We start from the raw sequence: 9,103 nt of genomic DNA on the forward strand, positions 1-9,103 counted from the left end.
ATGAGAGGGAGTGGGCTCCCTGTTTTTTGGATATTGCACTAGTTGTTGGTAGAAGTGACTGAAAGGAGGAGTAATGTACTGTTTTTTCCGAAAGCCAGGACATCCTCCAGGTCCAGTCTGAAAAGGAGGGATAAAATAGCCACTACAGTCAAAGCCATGACAAGCCACAAAACTTTGGATGCAGTGAACAAAAACAGGCCATCCCCAGGTTACGAATGCTCAACTTAAGAACAACCCTACATACAAACGAGCAGCCATATTAAATTCAGAAGTCCTTCATACATACATTCATTCCTTCGAATGGCAGAACCAGTTTCCTCTCTTTTTCCACTTTTGGTAACTACTCTTCAGTTTTATGTGCTTTTGATGCCATTCATTACAATACTGCAGAGGTATGCTTACCATAGAGTGAATTTTGTGTATTTTCTGACTCAGGTCCATAAATCAATTTTGTCCATCTGTAAATACAGAACACATTCATTACCTAGGGATGGCCTGTAATTCAATGACCTTGTGTGTGGTAAAGATATCTTCAAGTATCATACCCCAACAATGTCACTATTAGCCTTACGCATTGCTCAGTGTATCACACATCCATTTTCATCATCCAATTCAAAATTTTCAACTATACTTTCAAAATTCCATTTTTCTAATTTCATTCACAATATTTCTGCAGCTACCAATCTGCCCAACCACAGCCTCAACTTCACCTTCGATGGTCTCGTCCCACTGGACCAATTTCTCTCTCTTCCCGGATGTTCCAACTCATCTTCATTCCATTTGACCTACATATTTGAATAAATTATATCTGATTTAGTAATTCAGCACTAGATCCGGGTGGACCACTAAAGCACTATCAGGCCATGTTCTTTGTCACAATTGCTCAGGACTAACATGTTCTCATGAGGATGAAAGGTAAGTTCAAGGAACACAAAGAAAAAATCAGAAGCTTCTTACAGGTTTTGAGAAGTGAAAATAGGGGAAGCCCTTCAGGAGCATAGAAAGTGTGGGGGTATTTCAAAAACAAAAAGACGGGTCATATCACTGACAGACAAGATCAAAGAAAATCACACAGCATTTTAAGCATATTAAGGGAAAGAGGGTAACCTGGGAAAGGATACGTCACATTCCAGACCAAAGGGACAATCTGCTCATGAAGCCAGAGAACAAGGGTAAGTTTTTCAAATGAACACTTCTCACCTGTATTTACCAAAGAGAAAGACATTGTAAGTGAAGCATTCTGAGCAGGGGACAGTGAAATTCTAGAAAATATTCAGTATTAGATGTCTTAGCAGATTTAAAAATGATTAGAACCACAGAGCCAAATAAGAGAAATCTCTTCCATAGCCAGCCCAGCCAGATGACTGGAAAACAGCTAAAATGGTACCTTTTTCAAAAAGGGCAACAGGAATAAGCCAAATAATTACAGATTTCCAAGTCTGATGTCAGTGGTAAGAAAGTTATTGGAAAGATTGAGACACAGATTATTCTACGCTTAGAAAGTCAGGGATTAATCAAAGATAGCCACTACAGCTTTCCTACGATGCAGATAGTGCACTTAATGTAGTCTACAGATTTCAATAAAGCCTTTGAATATGGGTTAATTGCTGGAAAAAGATCAGTGGAGTTAGGTACTTCATAGATAGCATGGACAGTGGGCTGAAGGGCCTGCTTCATACTGAGATTCTCTCAGTGTTCACATTTCCAGGATCATCACAATGCCAACTACCAATTTCATCCCTCAAGTACAAACCATCTCATGAATCCTTCTCTCATCTTCACTGTACTCAACACCAAGTGCTAGGAGCTCATGGAATTGTATGCCATTAAGATCAGGATCATTCATCTAGTTGTTCTCCTCTCTTTTGGCATAATAGGCCAAGTGTTCTTGCTGCTTTAGACCCGAACTTGCATACTTTTCTGATTTGTTCTATATCCCATTACACCTCCCCCAGATCATCTTATCAGTGAGACATGACATCTGCTTCCTCAGCTGTACTCTCCCTAAACCAATATTCTTTCTTCATTTCCATGTTAGTTAAGATTAATGGCCGCCTTTCCCCCATTCTCCTTCTGATCTGTTGTCCTTAAAATAAAAACAATGTCTTTGCAAATTAGCATTTTCAATCTCCCTTTCCTCTCCAAAATTATTGAACACGTTAATACTTCCCAAATCTGTGGCTACTTTTCCTGGAATCTGTCTATACTCCCATCAGCATGTTGTTGGTTATGCTACGATACATAAATAGTTTTAATTAAAGTCCACAAATAGTATACTGTGTGACGATGACAACTGACCCTTTGTCAATCTCCCACTCTTGATGCAGTTAAGCATACCTTCTTCCTCCAACAGCTCTGCAGTTGGATGAAATAACACTCAAGTGGTTCTATTCATTTATAGTCAGACCTTCACCTGCAATAGCTTCCCTTTCTTCCAATTTCTTGGTGTGGGACTGGTGCAATCAGTGAAAGCATCAAATAGACATTACATTGTATCACTGCTGCTTGGTTGGACTAAATGAATTTTCCACGTTAGTCAATACTGTCTTTTCCTGGCTAGAGAATGCATTTATAATGGGAAGTTAGAGAAGAAATTGCAGGAGCCCCGGCTGAGATATGTATCATCCTTAGTGATGGGTGAAGTGCTGGAAGACGAGGGCAGCTAATGTTGTGCCTTTAAGAAAAATCTGGGAGCTATAAAACTACTGAAATCTGGGACCAGTAAAGGCTAACATTTGTGGTAGGTAAGTTATGGGAGGGTATTCTGAGGAATAAGATATACAAACATTTGAAAAGTCAGGGGTTGATTAGAAATAGTCAGTACAGCTTTGTGCATGGGAGATCATGTCTCACAGATTTGATTGAGTATTTTGAAGCAGCAGCCAAGAAGATCATGAGATGTCTTCTATATAGACTTTAGTAAGGCCTTTGATAAGGTTCCACATGTAGACTGCTACAGAAAAAGTTAGATTACATGGGATCCAGGGAGTGCGAGTTAATAAGTTCTACAACAGACCACAAGTACATGGTTCCTGAAAGTGGTGTCACAGGGTGGTGAAGATGGCTTTTGGCATACTGGCCTTCATCATTCAGGGCATTGAGTCCAGAAGTTGGGATGTTATGCTGCAGTTGTACAATTGTGTTCAGTTTTGGTCACCCTGCTAGAAAGATGCCATTAAACTCGAAAAAGTGCAGACAAAATTTATGAGGATGTTGCTGGGACCCAAGGGACTGAGTTATGGAGAGAGTTTGAGCAGGTTGGGACATTTTCCACCCCCCCCCCCCCCAAAAGAGCATATGAGAATGAGGGGTGACCTTATAAAGGTGTACAAAATTATGAGGGGCATAGATAGGGTGAATGCATACACAGTCTTTTTCCCAGGGTTGGGGAATCAAGAACTAGAGGGCATAGGTTTGAGGGGAGAGATTTAATAGGAAGCTGAGGGGCAACTTTTTCACCCAGAGGGTGGTCAGTATATGAAGTGAGCTGCCAGAGGAAGTGGTTGAGGTAGATATGTCAACAATTAACAGGTACTTAGACAGGTAGATAGATAGGAAACATTTAGAGGGATATGGGCCAAATGCAGGCAAGTGGGACTAGTTTAGATAGGAATCTTGGTCAGCATGGACCAGTTGGACTGAAGGGCCCTTTACCGTGCTGTACAACTCTAATATTTGTTTTATACTGCAGATTCTACCACAAATAACTTGTTTTATTTACACTATTCCCCATACAAGTTTCTTATTTAACTGCACCATTAGGTTGTAGAACTGAATTAAGGTCCCTGACCATGTAGTAATAGATGCTAGTTTAAGCTTCAGTGAGATGGATATAATTTCCATGTCTGAATGTCCCAATTTTCCACATTACTACTTAGTATCTCCTGTCATCTTTTCAACTGGGGATATTATGTAACAAAGAGCTTTTATTATGGGTAAAAGTCAGTGATTGCTCCATGAAGTGAGGTCAGAGTGTAAATGGGGCTGCCAATTCATTAATAGCTATTCTAAAATGCCTCCAAGATGAAATTTCCACCATCCCCTCTCCCAATTTTTAAAAAAAATTACATCCTTTTAAATTTATGCTGGTACCACGGCGTAGTTAAGTATAGAACTGGTTTTAGCGTCTTAGCTAAGTTGAAAGTTGGCCAATTTAAAGTTACAGAAAAAGTCCACTTCTGTTTACAAAAAGCACTTTTCCATACGTTCAATGCGATAAAAGAATATTGGCACTTGAAATTCTCCGATTGTTAGTTTTGTAATGTGGTTGATGCAAAAGAAGTCTATTTATATACCTCAATTTCATTTATATACCCCTGAAAAACAACAGTCAGAAAATGTGTTCCTTTACAGAAATACTAACTTCTCATTTACACCACAGCTCACTCAGAGTAGAACTTTAAACATCTACTTAACCAACCCCTCAACATCTTTCAGTCTCGTGTTTAAAGTAATACAGTCAAAATTATGGGTGGCACAGTGACACAGCTAATACAGCTGCCCCCCTCAGTGCCAGGGACTCAGGTTCAATCCTGGCTTCAGGTGATGTCTGTAGGGAGTTTGCATGTTCTCCCAGTGACTGCACGGGCTCCCCCTGGTAATCTGGTTTCTTTTCACATCCTAAATTTGTACAGACTGAAAGGTTAATTAGCTGTTGTAAATTGTTCCTAGTGTGTAGCTAAACGAAGAGAGTTTACGTAGATGTTGGGAGACTAAAATTAGATTACTGTAAATCAGGGTCTGATGGGCAATGCAGACTCAGTGGGCTGAAAGGTCTGCTTCTGTGCTGTACGACAATGAAAATTCCAAATTAGTCTTTGTGTAAATGCGAAAGGGGGAAACTCCCATCTAGTCCTTTTTGCCTTCATGGTCTTCTGGCCCTTGTGGTCAAGGCCGACATGCTTCCAGCTCTGAGGGTTCAGAGGTGGCTGATAGTGTCAATGTGGGACCCAAACCCTCTGCCACAGGTGGAGCAGGTTATGAAGAATGGGGGAAGGAGGTGAGTAGTTTGGAAGGTGATGCACTCCTTCCACCATTTGCACTGGGCTTCAGTGTGCTCCGAGTGAATGGGCTTGAGCTTCTTAAGACCACCAAAATGCTCCTCCTCCACTTTGACCAGTCATGGACCAAAGATTCCCATGTCAATGGGATATTACACTTTTTCAAGGTGGCTTTGAGCATATGCTTTAATCATCTCCTTTGTCCTCCTAGTAATCTTTTCATGTAACAGAACTTGGAACAGACTTTTAGGAATCTAGTGTTGGTTCAGAGCCAAATGAACGTAGCCTCAAAATGGAAAGACTAGCCTGAGAATGTTGTTGGTTTGCTTATGCCATCAAAGATTTGGAGCACTTTGGTGGTATTTCTGCAGTGTTTTCAAGTGCCAGCTGCAGATAGTCCACAACTCAAATGTATGGATGGGTGGGATCACCAATGTCCAGTAGAAATTGAGCTTTGTGCCGTATCTGTGGTCTTTATCTTCAAACACTTCTCCTTAGAAGAATTAACAGGTGTGATAGTGCAGTAAAATGAATATGAACTTGATAGCCATTCTGCCATTGTTGAGAGATGGCTCTAGAGATATGTAAGATGATCCATGTTTCCCAGGTTTTGTATTGGATTTTTATTGCAGCAGTAGTTTTCAGCGAGGTTGGTGGAGGACCTTAGTTTTGCGGTTATTACATCTTTCTTTGAAGAAGTTGACAATCACGGAGCTCGGTCTCTAATTTTCACATCCTTGTCATCTGCAAACTGCAGCTTGATGACTGAAGTTGCAGCAATTTTGATTTTGGAGGTGACCAGGCTGAATGTTTTCCAGTTTGCCCTGCAGATTCCAGCAGGGAACTTGATGGCAAGATGCAGCAGAGTTGAGGCTACTCCACAATCAACTCACTTGTGAGAGGTCTCCTGAGGTCATTAAAGGTCATGTATAGTGGTTGATGCTGTTCCCAGCACTTCTCCTGGAGTTGACATACAGTTAACAACCACTGTGCCTTTAGAAGCCAGAGGCAATGATCGAAAATGTAAAAGCAGGTTTAAAAATTCAAAGAAATAAAGCCACACTGCCCAGTCCCTGAGGTGTGGCTGGTAAAAATATTAAAAATTGTGTGTGAAGTTTCAGCTTGAAAATGTCTTAGTTTTGAAATAAAAACAACATAACAGAAATACACAACAGGATAGGGTTGATGACAGGTGGTCAACCTGAAATATTAATATTTTCTCTCTCCACAGGCCCCAACTGACCTGTTAAGTATTTCCAGTATTTTCTATTTTTATTTCTAGCATCTTGCAGGTTTAATTGAGTAATTCTGAAGTATTGAGAAGCCTCAAAAGGATCCTTGCCAGCTTTCTGCTAGCACCTTCTACTGATGCCTTTTAAGGACATAATGCGCAGCTTAGGCCCCACCCATCAACCTAGCATGACAATGTAGAAGATTCACTCATGGCCTCCCCAGCAGAAAATGGCTACCACAAAAAGTTATGTTTAGCCCAAGTTCAGGTTACATGACAGTGATCAATCTATGTCATATATTTGATTCAGGGTGGAATCCAGGACCAACGTTTTACAAATCTACTTTTATTCTCATTGATACAGTACCAAATTGGTTTTCAGGCAGAATGTTGCTTGGCAATTTAAAGTGCCACTAGACTCTAAAAGAGCAGCCGACCATCACTATAAGATCTATTCCTGGGAGAATAAATAATTATTAAACATGGTGACAATTTGGAATTTAAATGTTACATTTATACATGGAAATTGGATACCCAAGGGAATTTTTAAAAATTGCAAGGCTTCAAACAACAGATAGCAAAACAAAATTGCAGATGAGGTGCTGAGGAATAAGTTGGTAGTACAGGGAATGAGTACCATCTTGGTCCATTTCCCCACCCAAGGCAGTTGACAAAAACTTCTGGTATTAACAAATCCAAACTAGTATCAGTAAAATGATCAGGGGAATTTGATAGCAATACCTGACATGTACCCTCACAACAATGGCAAAAAAAAACACATATATGGTAAGGGGAGCAATACATATTGCAATACATACACAGTAAAACAACTTTCTTACTGTCTCAGGATATTTAGAAACCAATGAATATTACTGAAGCTTTGATAGGCAAATAAACAAAGTCACTAATTTGAAAATAGCTAAGTCCCACAAACAAAATTTATTCGTTGATGTTGTTTGAACAGCTAGAGAACGTACGTCTCTGATCTTCTTTGTTTTATTGATGAGGGTTGAAAACCCTGAATGCTTGAGCATTAATCTCTCTGGAGGTACAAAATTCCAAAGATTCACAACCCTCTTAATGAAGAAATTTAACAGTTCAATTCATGAAGAGGCTATGTTCCCTATTTCCAGATTGTCCAGCCACGGAAAGTACCTTTTCAGAAACGACCCTGTAAATTTTTCACTTCAACAAGACCACTTTTCATCACTCGTGCTTTCCTTCAGTCTCTGCATCTGTGAATATATAGCTTCATCTCAATCATTTTGCCATTAATTCCTAGAATGGGTGGCTTGCTCATTCTAGGGAATCTGCATTAAATGTGGTTTGCAAATTGTGTATTTTCTTAGGCAAGACCAAAAATGCATACGAAAGAACATGTGGTCTCACCAAAATTCACAATTGTAGTAAGACTTCCTTGTAATCTAATATCCTTGCAATAAAAGCAAACATATTAAATACCTTGCTAACCACTTTAAGTACCTACACATTAACTTGTGCACCCCAAACACTAAGATTTACTACTTTCTCATGAAAGGTCATTGAATTGAAACATTAACATCAGTTTTTCTCTTCAAAAATTCTGCCCAACTTCTTGAATATTACCGAGCTTTACCAGATTTATTTCAAGTTCCAGCAACTGCAGTCTTTTGATTTAGTGCCAACATTCACCAGTTTTTCATCATTCAAAAATTCCTTTTTTTCCACCTGAACAATTGACCTCAGATTATATTCCATCCGCCACCTTAGCCATTCAGTTACTCAGCCCATATCTTAAGCATCCTTCAGATAACTTACTTTTCCATCAATATCAATAAACAAGGATCGACTTTCACTTTTGTTTAAGACCAAGAGTAATGTACAATAGTCAAAAATGCAGCTCTTTGACTGGTACAGACTGTATTTCCAATGGACCACAAGTCTTCAGGTAGGTACACGCAAAATAGTGCAACACCATGCCTTCAGCCCCAGCACAGACGACCGTGTCCCAAACGCAAATTTCACGACAGATAGGCTCCCAATGTCCATGCTGCCATTACATTACCACAGTAATTATTTGAGCCGGGAAAGGTGGGGTAAGATTTGGACGGTTGACCCTTTTACACGATTTGGATGCGGGTAAGATTATATCCCGACCGGCCTTGAAGTGGATTGCCTAATTACCGGGAGCTAAATTGGTCTTTAAATCAAATATATTATAGAATAGGAATGAAAGATGGTGAGATGAAATGACTTATGGATTTCAAAGTAAAAGTGGAATCAATATTAGAGGCTTCGGCGAGAAGGTACGAAAAGCTGAGGAGCAGCAGAAACAGTGGAAGTGCAGAAGGGAAGGGGATGCGATGGAGGAGGTGCCAGAGCTGTACTGCGAGGAGAAACCGGCGCCCTGAGGTGCACAAAGGCTCACGGTGCCATTGAGCACTTCACTGCAGCAGAAGGCGGCGACTGTAAGCTATCGGCACAGCCACCCCAGTGGTCGCTAGGTTTCCACAAGGACGTGGCATTAGGTCCAGGTGACTTTAGCACATTGCATTCACCACTGAGGGGTGGTTTAACATCTTGTTCTGAAACCTTCAGCAGCCGCTTTACCTTTGCCTTTACCCCCGAGGCCAGGCTTTAAACTGCAACGTGACCTCCTCGCCCCGGGCTCCGAACTACGCATGCGCGCGTCCTGCACACCATTGGCGCGAAACTCTTTACGAAGTCAGGCGAAGAGCGTCATAGCGATGACATCAGGACGGTCACGCGCGTCATAAAGTTGCCGCCCATTCATCCGAGATGGGACACTGATGTCTCCGGCTGCATGCAGTCTCTCTCTGTTCACTCGCAGCCTGCCTCTGCTCACTACTGCTGGATCTGACTGTACTTTGAG

At 40.8% G+C, this 9,103-nt stretch overlaps 1 protein-coding gene across 1 annotated transcript in view; it reads right to left on the reverse strand.

The window, feature by feature from the left end:
* Positions 1-8,857, reverse strand: part of LOC127574632 (nucleolar protein 4-like) — a 252,208-nt gene extending 243,351 nt beyond the window's left edge. The window contains exons 1-2 of the mRNA XM_052023795.1: positions 8,821-8,857; positions 403-458 (exon numbers count right to left, since the gene is read on the reverse strand). The gene's annotated coding sequence lies outside the window, so the exon portion shown is untranslated. The remainder of the gene's footprint in view (positions 1-402; positions 459-8,820) is intronic.
* Between the last annotated feature and the right edge of the window lie 246 nt (positions 8,858-9,103).

The sequence above is a fragment of the Pristis pectinata genome, chromosome 9 (genome assembly GCF_009764475.1).
Source record: "Pristis pectinata isolate sPriPec2 chromosome 9, sPriPec2.1.pri, whole genome shotgun sequence".
NCBI classification, from domain to species: Eukaryota; Metazoa; Chordata; class Chondrichthyes; order Rhinopristiformes; family Pristidae; genus Pristis; species Pristis pectinata.